This window comes from Canis aureus, chromosome 6 (genome assembly GCF_053574225.1).
Source record: "Canis aureus isolate CA01 chromosome 6, VMU_Caureus_v.1.0, whole genome shotgun sequence".
NCBI classification, from domain to species: Eukaryota; Metazoa; Chordata; class Mammalia; order Carnivora; family Canidae; genus Canis; species Canis aureus.
In genome coordinates this window covers 72,307,904-72,334,805 of record NC_135616.1, presented here as the reverse complement: position 1 = coordinate 72,334,805, position 26,902 = coordinate 72,307,904, and the positions used below count along the sequence as shown (strand labels likewise).

Below are 26,902 nucleotides of genomic sequence, written 5' to 3'. Positions count from 1 at the left end.
TTCCCTCCCTCCCCACTTTTTTCTCTCCCTCCTTCTTTTCTCTCCCTCTTTCTCTTTCTTTCTCTCTCTCCCTCTTTGATTCCTAAGCTAGCCTAACTAGAAGATTTTCAATTTTACTGAGATTTTCTGAGGCCATCTGTTGCTTTTCGATTTTCTGTATTCATTTCCTATTTTCAATTCCATTGATTTCAGTTAGATTTTTATTATTCTATTCTGTTTGCTTTAGGTTTAAATTGGTCTTTTTTTTTCTAGTCTGTTAAGGTAGAAATTTAAATGATTGGTTTTAGATCCTCTTTATTTTCTAGTATATGCATTTAAATTGGTAAATTTCCCTTTAAGCACTGCTTTCCTGTATCCCACAAATTTTTATAAGTTGTATTTTTCATTTTCATTTAGTTTAAAGCTTTCTTTTCTTTTGAGACATTTCTTTGACCCAGGTGTTATTTAGAAGTATGTTCAATTTCCAAACAAGAAAAGTAATTTATTTTCAGTTTTTTCACCTTTTTTCTTTAAGAATATGAGTGACAAAGTCCAAGCACTACACCTTGGAGCTGAAAGCATAAGTCCTTGGAAAGATTTTTAATCACCTGGACTTATTTTCTCACCTGGAGATATTACTTACTCAACACAGAATTATGAATTTAAGTGACTTGACTCGGGTTATCTAGCATTTACCTAGTAAGTGTTTATGTTGTTTTATTTCTTTATCTATCTTTTCATGCTTAATGAAAGGAAATTTGTGATCTTTAGCAGAATAACTTTGTACGCTTGAGGGACATTATTAAATCAGCAATCTTCAGTCTACATAATACTAATACATTCAATAAATCCTATTTTCCAGCTTTTCCATCCTCTAGATCCTTTTGAACTATCTTAACATCCTCTTAATCTTTGACATCTGAGCTTCTACTTAATTATCTATTGAGGGTAAGGGCTTACTTTATGACTCTACATTTTATACCACTTATCTTACTTTTTATTTTTGAATCACAAAATGACTATGATGATTCAAATTAATTATTTACAGGCTTTTAGGCAAAAGTTATATTTAAACAAAACAGAATTATTTTTAACTACTGAGTAGTAGCATAGTTACTCTCAAACTATGCAATGTGTGTTCACCCAAAGTACTAAATTGAACACCAATAAAAAATAAATTTATATTAAAAAAAAACAAAAACAAAAAAACAAAGTACTTTCACATTTGGTTAACTGAAAGTTATCGTACATGCATGTAGATATTCAGAGAATTTGAAAACAGCGAAAAATATGTTCAACTTCAGTGGACATATGTTTTAAATGAATCCGAAACTGTACCCTAGAATATTTATTAATTATGGATACAAGTGATAGGATTTCAGAATAGATGTGTGAGTATGAGAGAATGTATGTGTGTGTAAAGTCTTCTTATGGACATTTTCATACTTTACAGAGGACTTTAACCATTTATAGTCCAAACCTATACTATAGATTTTGTGATATCAGTTTTTTCTTATTATTTGATAAAAGTAAAATATCAAAACTATTTTTACTTGGACTGATTCATTTAACAAATAATTTTTTTAAAGATTTATTTATTCTAGAGAGAGAGCGAGCACAAGCAGAAGGGGAAGGGAGAGGGAGAAAGAATCTCAAGCAGACACCACGCTGAAGTTGGAACCCGACTCGGGGCCCCAGGCAGGCCCGATCTCATGATCTGAGTCGAAACCAAGAGTCAGAGGCTTAATTGACTGTGCCTCCCAGGCACCTCAACAAATAGTTGTTAAACATCTACCATGAGTTTAAGACTGTATTCATCTCAGAGATATAAATAAAGGGGCACCTGAGTTGTCAGTTGGCTGAGCATCCAACTCGATTTCAGATCAGGTCATGATCTCAGAGTCCTGGAATTGAGCCCTATGTTGGGCTCCACACTCAGAGCAGAGTCTGCTTGAGATTTTCTCCTTCTCCCTCTGCCCCTCCCCCCACTTGCTCACATGCCATCTATCTCTCTCATGAATAAATAAAATCTTTAAATACATACATACATACAGAAAATATATGGTTCTTTCCCAAATGAAGTCTGTTGGAAACTGACCTGAAAACCACACAAGGCAAATAATTGTTAAAGATGCAATTATAGAAGCCTATAAATGGTGCCAAGGACTCAGACGCTATGGTGGTTGGTTCTTCATTGGGATGAGAGCACATCAGAAAGAATTCAATAAGGATCTAATACATGAATGCGATGTCAAAAAGGAAGTACACATTATCAAGGAAATTGAGATTTAGAAGTAGCCAGTTGAACATAGGCAGCAAATTTAAAACGTATGCAAAGTAAAGAAAATAGAAAAATAAAATTTTATGTACTGCTCCCCCAGATTTAATAGTTAACAATATTTTGTCATTCTTACATCCTCTATATCTTCACTTGTTCCCCACTCCCACTTAGTTTTTATTATTTTTTAGTTTTTAAGATAAATTTCACATACATTGAAATACACAAACGTTAGCTGTGTGATTTTGACTATGGAGGCACCTTAACAACCTCCATCTCTATCACAACATAGACCATTTCCATCCACCACGAATGTTGTCTTGTATCACTTGTTAGTTGCACCCCGAAGCAACCACTGCTCAATGTTTTCATCTTACATTAATTCTGTTTTTTCTAGAATTTCAAATAAATGGAATCATGCAGTACATACTCTGCCTGTCCAGCTCCTTTTGTTCATTATCAGCTCTTTGAGATTCATCTGGGTTGTTGCATGTCTCAGTGATCTGTTCCTTTTTATGGCTGGATAATAATAATATCCCATACTATGGATATACCACAATGTGCATATCCATTCTCCTTGTTCCAGTTTCCCGTTGTGCATAAAAGAGCACTACAAACTAAGTGGCTTTGAAAACTGTGTGAATTTGCTCACGAGTCTGCATTTTGTGAGTGGCATGGAAAGGACAGCTGCTTCCTAGTCTACATGGCATCGACTGGGGGGACTCAAAGGCTGCAGGTCACTTGATGGCTAGAGGCTAGAATCATCTGAAGACTCATCCACATGCCTGGTGGTTGGTGCTGTCAGCTGGGACCTCAGCTGGGGCCTGGGCTTCCGGACAGCCTGGCAGCTGGGCTCCAAATCAAGCACTGTGAGAGAATATGGCAGAGGTGTATGGCATTCTTATGAGCTGGCCTCAGCAGCCACGGAGCTTCACTTTCTTCCTACTCCTGGCCATCATTCATAAAGGTCTATTTAGGTTCCTTCCTTTAGATGTAAGCCCAAGCTTACCGCCGAGGAGTTTTACCAGACTACTTGCTGCCTACCCAACCACGGTTATGGGTCCAGTGGCCTCTTTTCATTGTGTACCATCTTTCTTCCTTTTAGTCCAGGCGGTGTAATTTTTTTTCAACTTTGTGGGCTCTTTATGTATTAATTTCCAATCCATGCCATTTAGGGAAAAGCCACACCACAAATATCTTTAGAAAAGCCCTTCTCTATTTAGGCACCTCTGTGGTCTATAAGACAACACCCAAGGATCTTGAAAAGATCTTGTTATCTATTTGAAAAGATTTCTAAAACACCATCTTAAGTATGTCCGAGGTCTTTTTTTTTTTTTTTTTTTTTTTTAAGATTTTGTTTATTTATTTGAGAGAAAACCTGAGAGGGGAGTGGGGAGAAGAGTCAGAGGAAGAGAATCTCAAGCAGACTCTCGGCCGAGCACAGAGCCCAGCTGAGCCACCCAGGTGCCCACTATGTCCGAGGTCTTAACAAAGATTGCCAGTGTGTTATGCCCTTGGCTTCATATTTAGACCACATTTTTTGCAGCACCACTAATTTGCCCAGAAGCTGTTTCTTAATTTGAGCATCATTCACCATCTGGAGAGGCTGAAAATGAGAAACAGTTTAATTTTCGTACCCAGCAATTCCTAGCTCCTTATAAATTTACTGTTCTTTCTTTTATTTCTTTTCTAATGCAGAGCCAGTGAGAAGTCAGCTGGCACCTCCAATACTCTGTCTGCAAATCTCCCTAACCAGATTATTGACTGCCTTAGGTACATTTCCTAGTTTTCCATATTACAGCAGGTGACCTTAGGCACAACTCTCCACCGTTGCAAAATGAAGGTCTTTCTCCTCCCACCCCCACCCCCACTTCCAATAACACATTCCTCAATTTCTTTTCAGCCCCTGCTGACAGCCTTAGAGTCCTTTAGGTCCCTGCAAATCCCCTCCTCAAGACCCTTCCAGCTTCTGCGTACTTCCCAGTCCCAAAACCAATGCTACACATTTCAGGCTTTGTTTCAGCAACTCTGTACCCCCAGGTGCCAAAATCTGTTCCAAATCTCCATTGCTGAGTAACAAACCACCCCACACTTAGCAGCGTAAAAGAACAACAATCATTTATTTTGCTCATGAATTTGCCATTTGGGCACAGCTTAGCAGAGACACCTCATCTCTGCTCCACACAGTGTCAGCTGAGCTAATCACGAGCTGGAAATGGTTCAATAGGTGGGGGCTGAAATCATCCAAGGGCTCATTCACATGCCTGGTAGTTAATAATGGGCTGTCAGCTACGCTCACTGGTTTTCAGTGGCATGGTAGCTGGGTTCCAAGTGCGAGGATCCCGAGAAACCAAGGCGGAAGTGTGTGGCCTTTGTATGACCTAGCCTTGGAAGTCACAGAGTGTCATTTCCTCCATTCTCTGTCGATTAACACAGTGATAAAGGTCTATCCAGGTATAAATAGGATGTGGCAGATGTGATAGAAGGTGGCAACCATCTCTGGGAAATAAAATCTGCTCCCTACTGTTAAGGGATATGACTTAGCTTTAACCTACAGTTTGAATTTGTATCGTATTCACAATTCTAGATACCAAGTAGTATTTTTAGGGATTTCCCTAGGGTTGAGCCCATTTTCAAGGAACTATAATTGACGTACTTTGAGGATTGCAGGGGAGGCCTGCAAATTCCAAAAGAGTTTTTAAAATGTTTTTGAACAAAGGCATCAAATTGGAAAAACTAGTTTGGACCTATATATAATTCGAACACAATCTTTTAAAATACATTGTTTATATGTGTAATTGAATGCACTCTCTATGTTGACTATCAGTTACAAAGGTTAGATTGTCACCATCAAGAAAAGGATTAAATTTTGCTGCCAAGGGGCAGACGAATTTCTGCTAATTTCAGACTAACGCTCCAACATCTGCCAATACTTAATGAGAATTTCAGTATTGTTAATTATTAGCATGCTTGGTTTTTCTTCCCTACTAGCACATTTCTGTGAAAAATATCAATTACTGTGTACTTTCTGTGAATATAACCCAAGAGTATATAACAATTTTATTGTATGCTTAATTCTTCTAAAAGATAGCCTTTTAAAGTTGGTTGTAGGATCTCTTTCGGTAAACTCTGTATCCAAAGGAGAACATACTGGCACAGACTTTTAGGGAAATCCCTAGGAAGTATTTAATATATAAACCTTTCTGCTATATTTGAGACACCCAACTGCATGGAGAATATTCTATAGGTCCAGGGAAGATGCTTCCTCTCTTGTAAACTTCTAAGTATGAATAAACCAACAATTCTGAGTATATACATTCTTGTTACCCCTCTGCCATTTATATAAGGGAGAAAGCCAAGAAAAAATGACCATATGGAAATATCAGTTGTGATTGTTTAGTCTTATTAGTCGGGACCAGCCGGAGAAGAAGAACATCACTTATTAAGAGAGTGACAACTCAAAGTTGATTAGTAAAAGATAAGTTACACATTCATGAAAAATTAGCAGGTTCTACCGAAGTGCTTTTCTGTATATACTTGCTTTATAGGTAAAACATTTTAAATCATGTTGGTCATAGTTACAAGTTCAACTTTAAGACATATTTTATTTTTTTAAAGATTTTATTTATTTATGCATGAGAGACACAGAGAGAGAGAGAGAGAGAGGCAGAGACAAAGGCAAAGGGAGGGAAGCAGGCTCCATGCAGGGAGCCCGATGTGGGACTCGATCCCAGGACTCCAGGATCACGCCCTGGGCCTAAGGCAGGAGCTAAACCACCCGGAGATCCCCTTAAGACATATTTTAAAAGAAAGTTTCATATTTACATGTTGGATAAGCACGCCTAGAATGGGACTGTAGTCATTCAGTTGGGACCATATAACTAAGATCTTCCTGCCACTTACTGTTGCTCCACCTTAACTGCTGAAGGAAGGAAACACATGACCTTTGAGTATCAGACTTACAAAATTATTACAGAAAGGTTCATGGTTATTGTTTCAGAAGAGAGTTTAAGTATGGTTTTAGAGAAAAATGGACAGAGATTCTACTCCTGTTTACATGGTCTGAGCCATCCTTAGGAGGATTGCTGCAGCTCCTCAGCTTTCTCTCCTAGCTTTAACCACTAACCTATTTTTTCAAAGTCATGTGGTCTTCTTTTGATTGATTCTTCATTTCACCCTCCTTTGCTATTGAGAATACTTTCCAAATAACCTTCTTCAGTACTGTACAGATTATCGGTTGGCTATAGGAAATCTTAAAAGGTGAAAATGAATTTGATTATTCGTCTTACTTTAAAGAGTTTTCAAAAAAAAAAAAAAAGTTTTCATCTTTATTTCTTGAAAACCAGTAGTGGATGGTTGTCCTTGCCTTTCATGGCCACTACAGACATAATCACTTTGCTCCTAGTCAAATTCCTTCTGATTCTTTCCTTGATTTTGATTCTGTTCTACATGGGTCTCTCATTGACAGCAATAGAGTGAAATGTCTTGACAGGCATTTGAGAAGTTATGTAGGGCAGGGAGGGACAGGGAAAAGACCCAGGCTCTTCAATTCAATTCTTAATATCAATGGCTCTCAAATGTTCACATGCTTAAGAAGCACCTGGGGAGGGAGGAGTGTTAAAAATACAGACTGACATGGGCAGCCCAGGTGGCCCAGCGGTTTAGCACCACCTTCGGCCCAGGGCGTGATCCTGGAGACTGGGGATCAAGTCCCGCATCAGGATCCCTACATGGAGCCTGCTTCTCCCTCTGCCTGTGTCTCTGCCTCTCTCTCTCTCTCTCTCTCTCTGTCTCATGAATAAATAAATAAAATCTTAAAAAAAAAATACAGACTTACAGGCCTCATCCTAATGGATGCATTCTGAGCCCACCCCCCCTCCCCCCCAAGATGAATTAGATTTACCTCTAGGACCAACTGAGTAACTCTTGACCAGATCCATATACTGGTCCCTCTCAACTTGGTAGAATCACCACCCTTCTTGGTTCCATCCTCTGAAAACACTTAGGATGTTTCTTCTGAAGTAGCAGGTACCTAGAGCTAAATCCTGACCAAACCCATAAAAACTTCAGGTGCGGAATCTACTCTCAAGCATCTTCAGGCTTGCAATCAAAGTGTGGTCTTTGGAGGTCTAAAAAATGTTAGCTGGCAAGCCAACTAGCCAGCCCAGATTCAAGGGGAGTGATATTCGACTCTACCCCTTAATAGAAGGCAAAGCAGAGACTCTGCAGCTGACTTTGTTTTAAAGAGATCTACTTTTTTTTTTTTTAAGATTTTATTTATTTATTTGAGAGAGAGAGTGAGAGAGAACACAAGCAGGAGAGAGGAGCAGGCTCCTCCCTGAGCAGGGAGCTGATGTGAGGCTTGATCCCAGGACCCTGGGATCATGACCTGAGCCCAAGACAGATGCTTAACTGAGTGACCCACCCACGTGCCCCAAAGAGATCTACTTTTATAATATGATTTTGTTACTTGGGACATGAACATGTTTCTATATTGCAACACCAGGCAATAGGACATATGGTGGGAGCAAACAGAAAGTGAAATGGTGAATCAATATAATTAAGAAGAAACTCAAAAACCATCAGATTGATGAAGTTGATGTGGTTACTTCGTATTCAGATTTCTTTGACTTTGCAAAATTTCTTTCAAATATATTTAGACACAAGGTGTCAGCACAGCCTTGAGCTCAATTAATTCTCATCAAAATAACCAGATAATTAGGGATGGAAAATTTGATCTAAAGATGGCAACATAGCTTAGTTTCTCTATTTTGTGTTAGGCATTCTGCTTAGTTAGTACCAATGACTTTTAAATGCTATGATATGAACTCAAAAGGGTGCTCAAAAATAATATTAAGATAAAGCACAGAACCACAGGAAAGCAATAAAATTTATCCAACTGGATAGCATAAGTCATATGTATTTTACAGAAACAATTTATATGGTAATAAATCCCTAATATGATTATAAACAATGTGTGAAGTTTACTGTTGTTTGTTTTGTGCCTAATTAGAAGTCATGTGTCTCAGACTATTGATAATAGAAAGCTATTTTGTAGCTTTGTTCATTGCTAACATGTACCTGCTCAGGCTCAAGCAGAATTGGAGCAACTGTTTCGAATAGTTAAGTTAAAGAATATATTTTTCTAGATTCCCATTTATTATAACAGGAATTTATTTGTATCCCTCCATTGACCAACAGAATCTTACCCCACCCAAAATGCTTAGCAATAAAGCAGGGCAATTACCTACTGATAAAAGGGTCAATTCAACAGCAACCACAAAAAATAACAATCCTAAATGTGTATGCACTACTAGCTGAATCTTTCCATTCATCTTCAGTTATTAAGATAAACTTGCTGGATCACAGTATGCACATTTTAAACCTTCTGATAAATCATATTATATAGCACTCCAGAAAGGTTGTACCAATTTTTACTCCTAGCCAGAAATATATGAAAAACACCTGTCTCTTTATTTTCACCAAAAACAAATGATCATTTCACCTAAAATAGATTTTTTTTAAAAAAAATATTTTATTTATTTACTCAAGAGAGAGACAGCATGAGGGGGAAAGGGAAAAGCAGAGGGAGAGGGAGAAGCAGACTCCCCACTAAGGGGGAGCCCGGCCAGGGGCTAATGCAGGACTCGATCCCAGCACCCCAGGATCATGACCCTTATAAGCCAAAGGCAGGCAGATGCTCAACCAACTGAGCCACCCAGGCGCCCCTAAAATAGATTTTGAATATGTTTTTATTACTTTCAATTTCTCCTAGTAATACCAACTATAAAAGCATATGGATTTTCAAAAAAGTAAGGATTCTTATATCTGCTTTCAAAAACAACGAGAATGATGTTATATGTATGTAACTTTTGTGCTTCAAAAGTGCTCCAGTGGTTCAAAATTACTCTTTAAAATTTGATGTGAGGGGCACCTGGGTGGCTCAGTCGGTTAAGCATCTGCCTTCAGCTCAGGTCAGGATCTCGGGGTCCAGGGTCTTTTAAATGTTTTCTCTCTCTCTCAAATAAATAAAATCTTTAAAAATTTTTGATATGAAATGGTCATCACTTCTCGACCTTTTGGGTAAAATCAAGTGTAATATGGGATCCCTGGGTGGCGCAGCGGTTTGGCGCCTGCCTTTGGCCCAGGGCGCGATCCTGGAGACCCGGGATCGAATCCCACGTTGGGCTCCCGGTGCATGGAGCCTGCTTCTCCCTCTGCCCGTGTCTCTGCCTCTCTCTCTCTGTGTGTGTGTGTGTGACTATCATAAAAAAAAAAAAATCAAGTGTAATATGAAATGGTCATTTCAAACAAACTGTGTGTGTATGTGTGTGTATATGTGAAAGAGAGAGCACACAAGGTAAGTGAATTCTCTCCTCCTAGCTTATGTATAAATTGTCACATCATTTTATAATGATGAAATTAGATGCTTTGCCTGATAGATTGAGTCTCTTCTTAAGGTCAGGGATTTTGGTTTCCATGTTTTTGAGTTATCTCGAAATTAAAGTCTGATATAGTAACCACTCAATAAATGTTTGGTGAAGGAGGACTAGAATGAAGGGAAAACGTGAGGGAAGGACATGTAAATTTCAACTTAGTCCTTATCCAAAATATCACAATTTCAATTAGCTTAACCCAGTTAAAAGAAGTTAACTGTATTTTTTAATTATTAATTTGTTGGCTTCTAAATCAGTCAACTAAAAAAAATGCATAGAATGTATTACATTCTAGAGTCTATCTGGAGCCAATCAGAAAATTCTCTCGTTTAAATTTTTTATAAACACTAGCTGATAATCTACATTTCACACTAGTGAAAGAGTCTGAACTAGTTGACAATTGTCAGAATGTTATATGTGAACTTCCTAATTATGAATAAAGAATTCATATCCCCTTCTCTTGTGGTTAATTGCAGAATTAGATTTTGTTTTATAAAAATGAGGGTAAATTTTTTATTACAATTAAAATTTTATATTTGTGTGAGACACTTGTGAAAGCTAGTCTAATGAGGTTTCCATTAGTCTGAAACTTCTGTTTAACCAGAACTTTGCTAGGCCTTAATAGCAATGACTCTAAAGTGTGCTTGGTTTTGAAACGCATTCTGAATTATGAGGGACATAATTATATTTAATATAGGTTTATACATCATGTTCAAATAATTTGAAAATTGATGTTTCATGCAATGAAATGATTTTAGAACTATAGGGGCACCTGGGTGGCTTAGTGGTTGAGCATCTCCCTTTGGCTCAGGGCGTGATCCCAGAGTCCTGGAATCAAGTCCCACAACAGGCTCCCCACAGGGAACATGCTTCCCCCTCTGTCCATGTCTCTACCTCTCTCTCTCTCTGTGTCTCTCATGAATAAATAAATAAAATCTTTATTAAAAATTACTATGATTTATTTTAGGGATTATCAGATTCAATCACATCATCATATTCAGGAGAAAGCTGAGGACCCAGATAGACAAAGTCACTTGTCCAAGGCTGCACAGCTAGTTAAGGCCACAGTGTAGCTGGATCCCAAGTCTACTGAACCCTGGTTAATTATTGTATCCATTGATTGGCCAGATTGATTAACTACTTTCTTATATTCACCATAATTCCTTACTGACAGAAGAGAGAGGTTTTTCTGTAATAATATGTAAAAGAATGATAGGCCAAATGGCCAAACACATGAAAGAGATCAGATTTCTATGATGAAGAAAAATTAATTTCCTAAAGAAAAACTAATTTCCTAATTAGTTTTTCCCAAGGTCTGACTTTTTTGAAATGGAATCTCTCAAAACTAATTCTTCAGCCTAAGGTCCCCCTTATCTTTTTTATAACTCTAGTTTTGGCCCAAACCTAAGCATCCGGAACCCACTTGTTAGCTGACACTGAAGCATGATAAGAATTAACAAGAAGTAACTCATGATAAAAATTAACAAGAAGTAACTTCTCCCCCTTAATGACCAAGCTGAGCATCTTTATCTCATTAATATCTGACTGTAAAATCCCTTGACACCTGAAAAGACTAGCAATTTATTTATAAGGATATGGAACCTGATTATGAAGCTTTCTGCTGGCAGAGATTTCTCAAAGATTTATCTTTCTCCTGCAGTAAATATCATATTTTTAATTATTCATAATGTTTCTCTTGTTTTACCACAAGCTTCCTCAGAGGACAGAAGTGCATTAAGTCTCTTCTGTTACTTTAAGAATGTGAAGTATGAATAGAGTATATATATATATACACACACACATATATATAATAATGGAACTTCTAATTTTATATATATATATTAGAATTTCATTGTTACATTCTGGGCAAACAAAATTAAACATGATCTGCAAAAGGTATAAAGTGATACAACAGACTTTATGTTGCATGTGCACTAGAACACTTAAATGAAAAATGCTCATCATTGAAGTGGAAACTGAAAAGATTTCATATTCCTAACAGCTATATTAGGGAGGTAAAAATGTGAGCATGCCTATAAATATAACCAGAAAAGCTTTATTGAGATTTATGCTAAGGAGATACTCAGCAATTGTGAACATCTTCTATACAAGCTCAGTTTGGTAACCTTCCCTTTCTCAGGATGAATACTTAATAATAGTGAAAAAAAGAGATACTGTCTCCATATTGTAAGGTTACCTGGAACGGATGGGTTACTTACTATCTTATAAATGCTAGAGCTGAAAGTAGTCCTATGGGCTTTTCTTTCAGGCTCATTAAAGAATAATTTCAGAATATATACAATGGAATCTGTCATCTTCAGTGTACAGTGAACGGTCCTGTGAGTTATGACACACTCACATAAGCACCACTACAATCAAGATACAGAGCAGCTCCTTCCTTTCAAAAGTGTCCTCATGTTTATTTTTTTTAAAGATTTTATTTATTCATTCATGGGAGACACAGAGAGAGAGGCAGAGACATAGGCAGAGGGAGAAACTGGCTTCCCATGGGGAGCCCCATGCGGGACCTAATCCCAGGACCCCGGGATCACCACCTGAGTCGAAGGCAGATGCTCAACCACTGAGCCACCCCAGGTGCCTCCTCATGTTTCTTTATATTCAGTCTCTCCCCTACTTTCAAACCCCCTGTGCTACCAATCTTTTTTCTGTGGTTTTGCCTTCTTCAGAATGTCACATAAATGGAATTGTACGGTACTTAACCTTCAGAGTCTTCTTCTTTGGTTTTGTGTAATGCATTGGAGAGTTATCCATGCTGTTGTGTCTCTCACTGGTGTGTTCCTTTTTATTGCTGGGTAGTGTTCCATTGTGTGCATGTACTGGTTTCACTCACCAGCTGATGGGCATTCCCCCACATCCAGTGTTGACTAATTATAAATAAAATAACTATAAGCATTTATAATTTCTTGTATGTGAACATTAGTTTTTATTGCTTTTGGGTAAATACCTCGGGGGGGATTTCTGGATCATATACGATAACTATATGTTCAACTTTATTAGAAACCACCAAATGTGGATAGGCCTGGTGGCCTAGCAGTTTAGTGCCACCTTCAGCCCAGGGCTTGATCCTAGAGTCCCAGGATCGAGTCCCACGTCGGGTTCCCTGCATGGAGTCTGCTTCTCCCTCTGCCTGTGTCTCTGCCTCTCTCTCTCTCTCTCTTGTGTGTGTGTGTCTTTCATGAATAAATAAATAAAATCTTAAAAAAAAAAAGGAAACCACCAAATGTTTTTTAAAGGGTCTGTCATATTTTGCATTGCCACCAACAAGGTCAACTTGCTTTGTGTTCTTGCCAACACTTGATATTAAAAGGTGTTTTGGGGGCACCTGGGTGGCTCAGTCAGTTGAGCGACCGACTCCTGGTTTCAGCTCAGGTCATGATCTCAGGGTCCTGAATTCGAGCCCCACGACAGGCTCTGTGCTGAGCATGGAGGCTGCTTGGGATTCTCTCTCCCTCCTCCCCTTCGGCCCCTCTCTGTATCCCCCCACACACCAAAAGAAAAAGGGTATTTCTGTTTTGCTTGTTAATGCTACCCATTCTAATAGATACATAGTGATAATGCGTTGTGATTCTAATTTGCATTTCCCTAAGGACTAATGTTGTTAAGCATCTTTTAATGTGTTTATTTGCCATCTGCATATGTTCTTTGATGTGATATCTTGATGCCTGTTCATATTTTTTGCCCATTTTTTAGGTTATTTATTTCTTTATTACTGAGGGTGTTTTTAGTTCTTTATATACATCATGTGGTCATGTGGTCACCATCCTTCAGAAGAAATGTGTTTTGTAAATATTTTATTCTAATCCTTGGCTTTCTTGCCATTCTCTTAACAGTGTTTTTGAAGAACAGAGGTATTCAGTTTTTGTTTGGTTTGGTTTTTGTAGGTTTCTTACATCTGGGTGTCCAACTGTTTAAGCACCATTTCTTGAAAAGACTGTCTTTTCTCCACTGAGTTGCCTTTCCACCTTCGTCAAATACCAATTGCCCGCATAAAAGCAGGTGTATTTTTGGACTCTCTGTTTGGTTCTATTGATCTGTATGTCCTTTCTTTCACCAAATAACACACTGTCTCAGTTGCTATAATCTTTTTTTTTCTTTTTTAGTTTTTATTTAAATTCCAGTTGGTTAATATACAGTGTAATATTAGTTTCAGGTATAAAATTTAGTGACTCAACACTTCCATACATCATTCGGTGCTCATCACAGCATATGCCCTCCTTAATCTGCCTCACCCGAACTTCATAGTAAGTTTTGCAATCAAGTAGCATGAGTTCTCCAATGTTGTTCTTGTGTTAGTCAATAGACAGTAATGAGAAATAGGAGTACAATGGGGAACACATGAACAATCCGTAAACATTCAAATTTAAATTTTAAAACTTTGTGAAGGCCAATAATCGATGCCTGCAGGCTGAATTCAATCCGTGGGCCACCATTGTGTCCGGAGGGAGAAGTCTTTTTGGTGGATGACTTGTAGAGTACTAGCCCTTCTAGAAGTCTTCTTTAGCCTTCACGGTAAGCCGGACTTGATCTCAGCATCATATGCCAACTTAACCAAAATAGAAAGGAACTGTGTGGCACGAATAGCCTGGGCCCATTTTCAGTGAGGGCCTCAGGCACTCTGCAAAGCATCGGTAAAGAATGAAATCAGAGTTCCCTACAGTGAGAGTCCACCATCTCTCCAACTTTATGTCTCTCCCTAGCTTACTGATGGTTGAAATTCCTTTAATTGAGAGAAAAGTCTTTAAATCCACATTCAGAGATGCAAATAAAATACAAGTTGCTGTTTCTTAAAAAGTCAAACACAAACTTACCATATGAGCCAGTGATTCCACTCCCAGAGAAATGAAAGATTTGTCCACATAAAAATGAACACATGAATATCCATAGCAGCATGATTCACAAAAGCCAAGAAATGGACACAACTCCAAGTTTCCACCAACCAGTGAGGAGACAAACAAAATGGAGTACATCCACACAATGAAATACTGTTCATCAAGAAAAAAGGATGAATTTGACACATCTCAAAAATGTCACACGAAGCGAAGAAAGCTAGACACAGAAGATCACATCAGGTATGCTTTCATTTATATGAAGTATCTTGAAACATCAAATCTATAGAAACAGAAAGTAGATTAGTGGTTGTCTGAAGTTGAGGGTGTCTACAAGTCTATATTATATATAGATATGAGAGAATTTTAGAGGTGACAAAAATCTTCTAAAACTGGATTACAAGTATGGCTGCAGGGCTCCAAAATTTCTGAAAATTGGACACTTGAAATGGGCAAATTTTACAATATGTAGATTATATCTCAATGAAGCTAAAAAATATTTAAGTGCCTGACTGAGGTAACAGTTTAGTATGAATGAGGTTCAAGCACAGGTCTTCCTTTACTTACAATGGGGTTGTATCCCAATCAGCTCACCACGAGGTAAAAATATCAGTAGTGGAAAACACATCTAATACATCTAGCCTACTGAACATCTCAGCTCAGTCTAGCCTACCTTCAACGTGCTCAGGGCACTTACGTTAGCCTGCCCTTGGGCAAAATCATCTGACACAAAGCCTGTTGTATAATAAAGTGTTCACTCTCTCGTGTAATTTAATGAACCCCAAACACTGCCATACAGAACCGTTGTAAGTGTGTTGGTTGTTAACCCTTGGAATCATGAAGCTGACTGGGCGCCGTGGCTCACTGCTGCTGCCCAGCATCACACGAGAGGAATGTGCAGCCTAACACTAGCTGGGAAAAGAGCAAATTTCAAAACTTGACATATGGTTTCTACTGAATTCATATAGCCTGTACAATACCATAAAGTTGAAAAATCGTAGGTCAAACCAACCTAAGTCGGGACTCTCTGTACACTGCAATTACTCAAACTCTGAACTAATACAGATGGTTAATTACAGAGCTTACCCTCTTTGATTTGGGAGGAGGAGGAAGGTAGCAGAAAGGCTCTGAGTGAGGGGAGGAAAGAAGAAGAGGGCTGCCAGAGAGGCAGTTCTGGGGAAGGAGTAAGAGTGTGGACATCTACATCTTGACTCCTGTCCTGGCTCTACCACTCACTGACAAGCATCGTGGGCAAGGTATTACCTTCTTTAAATCTCCGTACTCCCTCCGTGAAATGCTGCCTCTTATAGGGGGCTACTGCAGAAAAAAAAAAACTCACAATGAGATAATCCGTGTAAAGTGCTTAGCAGAGTCCATTTGAAAAGCTTTAAATATTACCTATTATAATTATTAAAATAACATTTTGTGAACAGAAGACAAAATTGCAAGGTGCCACGAATTTGGTGATGGTATGCCTTATTTACTCTCAACTGGGAAGAGGTGGACCTTTGTCCTTTGTAAGGGGAAGTGCAAGCCTGGATAGTCTGTCTCCTTGCCCCATCTGTGGCTGCCCTGGGGTTTCTGTGACCTCACGGGCATGTGTCACCTTTAAGGAGGCACAGGAGTAGGGTTGCTGGGTCTTTTCTCAGGGATCTAGTAGTATCTCCACCCTAGTCTTCTACCTCCCGAATCTTCCTCCTTCTTCCACTCCATCCTTCACCCTTCATTTGTCTCCAGGCAAGGAGACACTGCTTTATTTCCCAGTCCACATTCTCTTATGCCAAACTTTATGTTTGGGTGTCCAAGCTTTGATTTTGATAAATGAAGAGAAGTCTTAATAATGTCTCAACCAAGTCTGGCTTTTAAGACTTTTCTCTCATTCAAGATGCAAAAACCAACCAACCAAACACAAAAACCTGACAGTCAGAACTGAGCAGTAAGTTTGTTTTTCTAGCTAGTATCTGCTCTCCCTCTAAAGCAATGAAATATTGACTCGGAGAATAAAGATATCACTCACTAAGCACACTTTTAAGAGAAATTTAGAAGTATGTTGGTTTAAAGTTTTCGAAATTGCGTAAAGAAAAAGCCATTTTAAAGAAAAAGAATTAAGGAATTTAAAATTACTTGAGATTATTGGTAGAGTGAGGAGAAGCAGACCTCATACACTGTTTTTACATGTTGCTGGGGACTGTGTACATTTACCGCTGAGTGATTCTAAGGGTCCAAGTGGAGGTATGCTACCTTATGTAACCTGCTCCCCTCTGCTCATCTCTCTCTGACTCTTCCTCTCTTCCTCTGAAATCTGAGAGGAGTGACAATAAATAGAAATCTCCAAACATGGGAAATATTGAGAAAGAAATTAATGAGCCAATTTTCTTTTTTATAAATAATTTTTAAAATATTTTATCTAAATTCAATTTGCCAACATAACCCAGTGTCTTTTATAAATTATTTAAATAGCAAACTTATTTAGGTACATCAGGGGAGTAACTTTCTGTTTCCAACTATTATCTTCTGAGATTTGAAAGATTTAACTAGTCCATCCATATCAAGAAGCATGTTATCGTGAAATATATAAATTCTTTTTTATTTTGGCCATTCAGTGAATTTCTAATTTCCCATAAATGTTGATGCTTGAGGTCCTCAGTGTCTATATTCTATATTCATTCATATATATTCTATGTTCATATTTTGATTCAAGTCTTCTATTCTCAGTAGTAAGCTTTGCTTCTGGAAGATATAGCACTTCCATCTAATTCAACCCCACAAGCCAAATGGGAGAAATGATTTCCTATCCCCTATCTCTTATAATAAAACCGTAAGAAGCAAAAGAGATTGCTGATCAAACACAACACAGTGAACACATATGTACCTCTAGTTCCTTCCAGGGCCTCACAACATGAAATAGAGTTCCTAAAAGACACAAATCAGGAAATGCAAGGAGGAGAAAAGAGGAGACAGTGTAACCTGTTAGAATTTAGAAAGTGAATAGATGAGTGTAAAATCCTTCCTAGCTAAGAGAAACTAAAACTTTTAAACCAGCACAAAGCAAAGTAGGGTAACCCAGGAGCAAGACCATCAACTGTACAGAACCCCAGGGTAGCCTAGAAATTACGGGTGTTACAGACCTCAAAGAGCTGGTCAGGGAGACCTTACAAAGGAAGGATAGAGTAAATCTGTATAGGAAGTGGTTAGAACTCACAGATCCCCTCCTCCACCCCACAGAGTGACTACCTCTTCCCATCCCGGTGGAAGACTTGGGGGTTTGCTCTGGGAAGAAGCTCCATCAAGTGGCTCTGGACAAAGGATATCAGGAAGCCATGGGGAGGGATACACCCTAATGATCAAAGTCTACATATGAAAGGTGAGAATTTCATTGCTTTTCTGTAACTTGGCTCCCTAGAATCCTGGCATCCAGGCTGATTCACCCTCCCATACACACCCTCACCTCTGAACAGAAGACTGAAAGATTCTCCTCTGGGAAAATTGACCAACTCAAGAGCCTCCCGTATACTGACTGCTGGGGGAACTTATAACATTGTCCAACCCTGCCACCCTGTAATGAAAGCCACCATTCCAGAGGCATCACCCCCACCCCACCATTCACAAGAAGGCTTCCATACAGTTTCTTAGTGCCTCGCTCTTAAATACACAATAGCAAAAATACATACGTACATACATACATACATTCATACATACATACACAACAGCAGAGAAAGACTATGGAATAGGGTTGCCTTAATCTTCCGGAAAAAAAAAAAAAAGAAAGGAAAGGAAAACCCAGATGGAAAATGAGAGAGAAAATTTAGAAAACTAGAAGACCGGTATAGAATATCCAACATCCATGCAATAGGAATTCCAGAAGGAATAAGTAGAGAAAATGAAGAGGAGGGTGCCATTATAGAAATAAATCAAAGAAAATATCCTAGAACTCAGTGACATGAGTTTCTAGAGTATTCCTAACACCTTGCCCATTCCGAGACACATCATGAAATTTCAGAATCCCGGTAATAAAAAGAAGATCCTGAAAACTTCCAATTTTTTTTAAATGTCATATACAACAGAATGGGAACCAGCACAACAGTAAACTTCTCAATAATAACAATGGAAAATAGAAATAAATGCAGCAGTATCAAAAATTCTGAAGGAAATTATTTTCAACCCAGAATTCTCTGCCTAACCAAGTGTTCAATCAAATAAGAGGATGGGGCGCCTGGGAGGCTCAGCAGTTGAGCATCTGCCTTTGGCTCAGGGCGCAATCCCGGAGTCCCGGGATCAAGTCCCACATCAGGATCCTTGTATGGAGCCTGCTTCTCCCTCTGCCTGTGTCTCTGCCTCTCTCTCTCTCACTGTCTCTCATGAATAAATACATAAAATATTTTTAAAAAATAAGAGGATAAACAAATTTTCAGATATGTAAAGTATATAGTCAGATGCAGGGAAAGTTTAATATGACAAATTATTAATTAGTAGAAGATGCTTAACATGGTAAAAGAGAACCCGAAAGTATACAGGAATACTAAGTGTAGGGAGCAGTTGCTTCTGGGGCAAGTACCCCAAGACAAGGAAGGAATAAACTTGGAAAAGCCTCCTCTCCCAAAGGCTGAAGTCCAGATCTCCTCATAGAAAGCACAGCTAAAGCCTGTGTCCTCTTCTGGTGGAGAAGTTCACTAGGGTGCCATGGGCCAAAGCTGGTCCATGGGAAACTGCCCACTGGGGTGCGGCACACTGACGCCAATGTGTAGGATGCCACCCACAGGAGTGAGGTGGAGCTGGCTTAGTAGGAGTCACGGGCAGATGAACTGGAGACACTTGCTACCTACCTGCTGGAGGTGAGAGGAGAAACTTGCTGGAGGGCAAGTGCCCCTGAGTTCCCTACACATTTGTTGGCAGCTCCCCATGGGAGCCAGGAAGAAAAGCCCCTTTGTTCTGCCTTCAATGTCTTTCCAGAGTCTTCCATTGATGAAACTTAACACTGCTCCAGCTGGCAAAGGAAAAGTATTTATAAGGTCCAGCTCTGGGACCCTAAAAGTGGGACAATAGAGCTGACAGTCCATAACTGACAATTGGCACACAATGCCTTAGAAAATGTCCCCCCCCCCCCCCGCCCCATGTGTCTTTTCTTGGGAAGCTACTTAAAAATGTAATCCACCAAAAGAAAGGAAGTTTGAAAGAAAAATAGATGAGATCTAAGAAACAAGAGATAAGGGATTGACCACAAGAATGAGGCAAATTGAACCCCAAGACGATAATGGAAGACCCTGAATGACAGCTGGAGGCAGTAAGTGTAGGGAGCAACCAGGGTCTCTGATTGGATCAGAAAATGGAGGGCTCCAGGAAGGATGCCTGGAGAAAGAAGGTGTATGGGCGAGAGGTAGAAGGTTAGGTGGGAGATGGGGGCGGGAGACATGAGGAGGAGAAGGAAGAATAATTGAAAGGAGATTTATACTCCGGCAGTGAGTTTGCAAGAGCATGAACAATAGATGCGTAGAAAAGTAAGGAGAAAAAAACAACAGGCAATTATCAATCCAAGAGGGTAAAAAAAAAAAACTTCACAAAAAGGGATATGTAGTCATAGTTCACTACATGGAGAGTTGTGGAAAGTATTTACCTACTTAAGAATCTGAATTCAACTAGCCAAAAATCATGATATATTAAGAAGATGAGCTGAGGGGCAGCCCGGGTGGCTCAGCAGTTTAGCGCCGCCTTCAGCCCAGGGCCTGATCCTGGGGACTCAGGATCGAGTCCCACGTCGGACTCCCTGCATGGAGCCTGCTTCTCCCTCTGCCTGTGACTCTGCCCTTTTCTCTCTCTCTCTCTCTCTCTGTCTCTCATGAATAAATAAATAAAATCTTAAAAAGAAAAAAAAGATGAGGTGAAAAGAGGGAAGACTAAGAGGACCCATGAGAGAACCAAACCCTCACCTTACATGGTGGGAAGTCAAGAACAGATACAACTAAAATGAAAAATAGAAGGAATGAACATTCAAAAATGGTATTTAGAAATATGAAGGGAAGTACCAAAAGAAAGACCTAGAAATGTCTTTAGTAGTTGTTTCTAGGTAGTAATAATTGGAGATGGGTAGAAGTGGGATAGAAATCATTGGTTTTAGTTATAAGCCTTATAGAACTTTGACTTTTTTAACTATACTAATATACATAGTATATTAGTACTAAAAAGTGAAGGAAGGGGCACCTGAGTGGCTCAGTGGGGTAAGCGTCTGACTCTTGATCTCAGCTCAGGTCTTGATCTCAGGAAAATAAGTTAGTAAAGGGAAAGTTCTTTCTAAAATTTGATCTTCAACAACAACAACAAAAAAAATAAAAAAAATAAATAAATAAAAATAAAAAAAATAAAATTTGATCTGGAACCTCAGTCTGGGCTTAACCATATTCCCTCAATTTATTTCAATTAAAGGCTGGTCCTTATATCTATCTTCCTGCTTTGGACATACTCTCAGCAACACTAAGTCCTTAGGCAGTAGGGATGCCTTCCTCAAACTGCGTGATAAACAAAATCAATGTGTTCCAGAGAGAATGACAAACTATAGGATAAGCGTGACCGTCTTTACAGTAGAAAGTCAGATTTACCCCTGGGTAACTCATGTAAAGCTTCTTTTTTAGATAAAATCCCAGGAGACCGTTAAGAGATCCTTCAGAATAAAAATTAAAAACTGCTGCCGAAAGTTACTCTAATGATGGGTAGAAGTCTGTATTAATTTAGCTGCTGAGTTATATACATGGTTATACTGTCATCAGAGCTTTGCCCATATGTCTCCTCAAGAAGTGCATGCCCTCCTAGCCCTTCTCAAGTATGTTACCTTTTAGTTCAGGGTTTCAAATATATATTGAACACTTGGTGTGTGTTATGAGTTGAATTGTGTCCCCCCCCTCCCAAATTCATATGTTAAATCACTAACCCCAGTATCTCAGACTGTGACCTAATTTGGAAATAGGCTCATTACAGATATAATTCGTTAAGATGAAATTATTAGGGTGGGCCATCATCCAATATAATTAATGTCCTTATAAAAAGAGGAAATATGGTTGTAGAGACACCCACACAGGCAAAATGTTTTGTGAAAATGAAGGCAGAGATCCAGGTGATGTTTCAACAAACCAAGAAATGCTAATGATTACTAACCAACCACCAGAAGCTAAAGGCTTGGTATGGATCAGATTCTCTCTCACAGCCCTCAGAAGGAACAAACCCTGCCAACACCTTGATCTCGGACATCTGGCCTCCAGAACTGTGAGAAAATTAATTTCTGTTGTTTGAGCCACCCAGTTGGTGGAACTTTGTTATGGTGGCCTTGGCAAACTATCACGGTGTGTAATGTGCTTTATCTATTAAGTGATGGTCTATTGCCCAGATGATTTTCTTTTTGTTGGAAGTATTTTCCAGCAAGTCAATATAGTAGATCTTCTCAAAGTAATTGTATCCTCAATCAAATTAAACCCATACATTTGTGTTGGTATGAAAAGTTGTGGGAAGAGATAGCAGGGAAAGAAAATGCAATTACCGATTTCTTTAGACTGAATGAACTTACTTTTATAGCAGAGGGTGGAAAGGATCAGACTCACTAAGATTTTCCAGTTGAATTCCTTATTTGATCTTCTAACTAATTCAAGTCCTTTCAGTTTACAGTTTGGTTTGTAAGCTTCCCTGAAAGCATGACTGCCCATTGTTATGTATAGATTGCTTAGGATCTAGACACCGTATAGCAAGGGTAAGCCTGCCTTTTCACTGAAAATGTCCTCTACTTGCAAACTGCTGAGGGTCTAACTAGACAACACTGTCCTCAGACATGTGTGTTATACAGAAGTCCAAGTGCTTTAGGGTCTGTGGATACAAATGGAATTGAAAATGTCTACCCAGCACAGAAGAAATCTCTAATCAATGATATGCACATGTCCTGGTGCACAACCATCAATGTCTCTTAGAACACATGAGCTATCTCAGTGTGCACATTTGGAGTAACATCACTAGAATAGGGGTCTGAAAGTAATTCTACTCCTCTTAATATTAAGAACTTTATTGTTGGCATTTGAGTCTATACATTGAAAATAGAGTTGAGAATTGTGATAGAGCTATGCTGATAATTCAAGTTAAAACACATTTTCTTTGATTATCTGGATGTTGCAAGCAAATGTAGGAACCTATTAGCATGAATTATTATCCAGAGAATTGACTCAATTTTCCATTTCCTTTTGCTCATGTAAGCATGGTCTAAATCATTGAGTGAGAAATATTCCTAGCAATTAACTACATTTAAAACCCTGGTAAAAAAAAAAAAGTCATTTTTATCTAATGGCCAAAACATAACAATAGCACTGATTCCTTACAGTTCCATGGTTTTGCAATTTACGGGCATTCCCCTATGTGTTATCTGATTTGATCTGCTCTGACTTTTTTTTTTAAGGTACACAAGAGTGAGAAAAATGAGGAAACTAGAGGTCAAGAGATTCTATGGAGATTACACAATTCAGGATTCATGAGTCCCAGTTCAGTATTCTTTCCACTACATCAAAGATTCTTAATCTTTTTTACACCATGAGCCTCTTTGGGAGTCTGAGAAGCTTTTGGACCCTTTCTCAGAAAAAATGTTTTTAATTGTATTTTAAAAGCTCCATAGGATTACAGAGAAAACCAATTATATTAAAATACAATTATCAAAATATTTTTAAATGTTTGCTACAGTAATACATGTACTTCTTTATTAATGCATTAAATATCAAGATACAGTAGCAAATCTAATAACGACTATAATTTCAAATTAGTCATGAGTGTAAATGATATTTTGCGATATCTACAGCAACTGTAATGTGATGTGCAAACATCTGTGATTTCTATTGGTGATATTGCAGTGGGTACAGCTACATATAAGACATTGGGAGTTTCCAATAAAAAGTAAACCAAATAGGATATGGCATTAGAGTTTCAGATTGAAATAATTATTTGATCAATTTCTGGAGTGATTCAGGAATGCTTCCTAGGTTCTGAAGAACTAAACAAAGGCATTGGAATAGCTCAATAGTGAACTGGGTACAGGATTACATCATTGAAAGGTCTGGAACATGAGTGGAATTATATGTATCCTAGAGCCAGTAAAGCTCCGTAAGTATATGTTGCAATGGCATTTAGTTACTCAAGGTCATCAGAAACTCAGTAGACCCTTCAAAAGCTGATAATAAAAATCCAGAGATCAACAGGAAGCAAAACTACATCAATTTGAGGAAAAGCTATCCATCTCAATTGTTGGGTTAGGTTTTCAATACAGGGACACACATTCTACTTCTAGTCATCCCATTGGTTCTCTCAAAAATCTTGGCCAATTAGTGTGTGTGTGTGTGTGTGTGTGTGTAAGCAAATACTTTTATAAACTTTATTTTTTAGAACAGTTTAATTAATTAATTAGTAGCCTCCACACCCAGCATGGAGCCCAGCTCAGGGCCTGAATTCATGACCCTGAGATCAAGACCTGAACTAAGATCAAGACTTGGACACTTAACTGACTGAGCCATTCAGCCACCCCTAGACAGTGTTAGATTTGATTCCCCTATTATTATCTTACTTTAGTATAGTACCTTTGTTACTATTAATGAACTAATTCGGATACATGATACTTAACTAGAGTTCATTCTTTATTAACATTTCCTTAGTTTCCACTTAATGTCCCTTTTCTGTTTCAGGACACCACATTACATTTAGCCACCCTGTCTCCATAGGCTCCTCTTGACTGACAGTTTCTCAGGCTTTCCTTGTTTTTGATGACCTTGACAGTTTTAAGGAGTACTGGCATGGTATTTTGTATAATTTGTCTCTTAATTGGGATTTTTCTGATGTTTAACTCACAATTAGACTGAAGTTATGGGTTTTGGGGAGGAAGATCACAGAGGTAAAGTGCTATCTTCAATACACTGGATCAATAGTACATGCTATCAACATGACTTATTACTGTTGATGCTGACCTTCAGCACTTGCCTGAAGTAGTGTTTGCCAGGTTACTCCATGGTAAAGTTATCCTTTTTTCTTCCTGCCAATTCACTTTTCACATTTCTGTAATAAATTACCAAAGAGAAGTAATTCCCATAAAGCATGGTAATAGAGAAGGCCTAGAAAAGATTTGGGGAGATTAGCTAGTCCAGACTCTGGTTCCTGTATCCAAGCCTGCACAGATGGATTTCTGGCTGGCCTACTTTTAAAGATAAAAAAGGAAGAGAATTCCACAGTGAAAGAATTCTAAACTCTTGACAATTGATGTTCCATGGCTCAATCTACAAATACATAGAATGTCCTAACCATGTGCAAGCTGCTTAGATGCGTGCATAGCTCCAAGGCATTTATACCATCTTAAATCATTTCTGGAACAATACGTTGTATACATAAATAAATATACAAGTGGAAAGACAAATGACCAAGTGAGATGCAAGGCATAAGGCACAGTGGAAGTCAGTCTGAAAAAATTGTAGTGTTTATGAACATAGGATTTGGATTCAAACAATCTAAGTTGACATTCCAGGTCTATCCAATTGAGGTATGCAACTTTAGACACTCCAGTTAGCTTGTCCAAGCCTCAGTCCCCTTCACTGTAAAATGGAGGTAGTCATGCCCACTATTAAAAGTGGTATCAATCAAATAACCTTTAGAAAGCATCTGGCATATAGTAGGCCCTCAGGTCATGTAGCTGTTGTTGCTGGATAGGGAATAATTACACAATCCTGCTTCAGAGTCTCTGTAAATTAAATAAGATCTGTTTTAGATAGGTGTTGGCCTCTGCTAAAACTGAATTTAAGCAACACACACTGTGCATTCTTCGTTTGCTTTCCACTTCCCACCTTCGTCCACTTCATTTTCCTTCTCTTGTTTGTTTGCTTTTCAGATTTCATTACCTCCTTTCTGTTTCCTTAGACTCTCAGTGCCTTCATATCATTACCTACTGCATTTCTGAAGCAACAGAGCTTCTTACTAACTGGTAAGTACTCCTTTTCCCACAGGTAGTCAGAGAGAGACAGAGCACTGGCAAGAGGGGGGAAATGTTGCCATGAGTGGGACTTGGATTCCTACATTTGTTTGTTTTGTTTTAAGTGGTTGTTTTGCTGATCCTATTACTGTAAAGGGTAATGATATTTGGGAATAAAAGTCTATGAATAAGTAATGATAATAGAAGTAAGAACCAGAACTGTGGGGTATAAAGCTTGTGTTAAAAATAGTCTGTCATTTTCAATTCTGCCTACTAAGCCTTTTCCTAGACTGAAAGACACAGATAGAGCTCCAGCGAGAGAAGCAGACAGCATGGGAGCTGTTCCACAACCAACGGGAAACCACGCTCCAGAGCAAACCGCCTTCTCTGTTGTGGTCAAACTCTATCTCCACCACTACCACTGGGTTCCTCTGATACAGGCAACAAAACTTTTGTTTTCGAGGCCAAGTAACCAGAGTAATGAATGTAAAATGTATTGATTTAAGAATGGAAACTACCAAATGAGGGATTGCTTTGGGAACTTTATATTTCTTGAGACATAGTTATTCCTCCACAGAGCCTCCATTGTTGTGTATATGGCTATAACAGGCAGGCCACCCAGGGATCCAATTAGAGCACAGAAATGAGCAAAGGCTGAACCATAAGGAAATATGAGAAGAGACTGTGTGGCTCCAGATGAGGATTCAAATCCTAGCAGCTGAGACATCATTCATTTCATTATCTAGAAGCCTGGTCAAACTGAAGTCCTCACACCTCAGCACAAATGGCTGCCAAACCCTGGTTCTAGGAAACTAAGAGAAAACGGACAACTATGCAGGCAAGGGCTCTGTGCTCAAAACACCCAGCCATGGGTCCAAGAAGACCAGATCCTTGGACTGCAAGCCAAGACATCACAACCAACGTGAGCAATTGCTCTGGTGCCAGTCGTGGCCTCAGATGTATTGTTTTAATGGCTAAGGTCACAGGCTAAGGCACACACCAGGTTCTGCTATTGAACACAGACGCCACCACCCCTCCTGCCTCCCCTCATCAAACACCAGGAGTCTGTTAGGGCAGAACTGCACAAATGGGAAACACCCATCAAATGCAGCAGGAATATTAACTTCACTAGGAAGCCTTTATATGCCATTACTTTAGAAAGGATTCCTTGTTAGTCCTACCATTAAACAATTAAATTGTCAGAGATGAATTCTGTGCATGTGTGTGCAGAGCGTGCGTGTGTGTGCAGGATGTGTAATTTCCCACTCAGGTGATGTCTGCAGCAGATCTCTCTCTCTCTGTGTCTCTCTCTCTCGCTCTGTCCCCCTCTCTCTCCACCCCAATTGTATGCTTTCCCCCTTACATTGCTGAAAATAAATACGTCTTCCTAATGGCATGA

At 38.9% G+C, this 26,902-nt stretch overlaps 2 long non-coding RNA genes across 5 annotated transcripts in view; one reads left to right on the top strand and one right to left on the bottom strand.

The window, feature by feature from the left end:
- LOC144316378 (uncharacterized) overlaps positions 1–24,763 on the bottom strand; it is a 27,919-nt gene extending 3,156 nt beyond the window's left edge. The window contains exons 1-4 of one of the 3 annotated variants that reach the window (XR_013382307.1): positions 24,512–24,763; positions 15,804–15,857; positions 14,523–14,823; positions 3,607–3,863 (exon numbers count right to left, since the gene is read on the bottom strand). This is a non-coding gene — a long non-coding RNA (uncharacterized LOC144316378). Of the gene's footprint in view, positions 1–3,606; positions 3,864–14,522; positions 14,824–15,803; positions 15,858–24,511 lie in introns of those variants that run through there. The other 2 variants (XR_013382309.1, XR_013382308.1) reach the window with 2 other exon arrangements.
- LOC144316379 (uncharacterized) lies at positions 16,561–26,902 on the top strand. Of its 2 annotated transcripts, none has more exons than XR_013382311.1 (3): positions 16,561–17,904; positions 25,423–25,515; positions 25,782–26,902. It is a non-coding gene; the product is annotated as an uncharacterized LOC144316379 (long non-coding RNA). The 2 variants fall into 2 exon arrangements; XR_013382310.1 differs by lacking the exon at positions 16,561–17,904 and adding an exon at positions 24,188–25,077.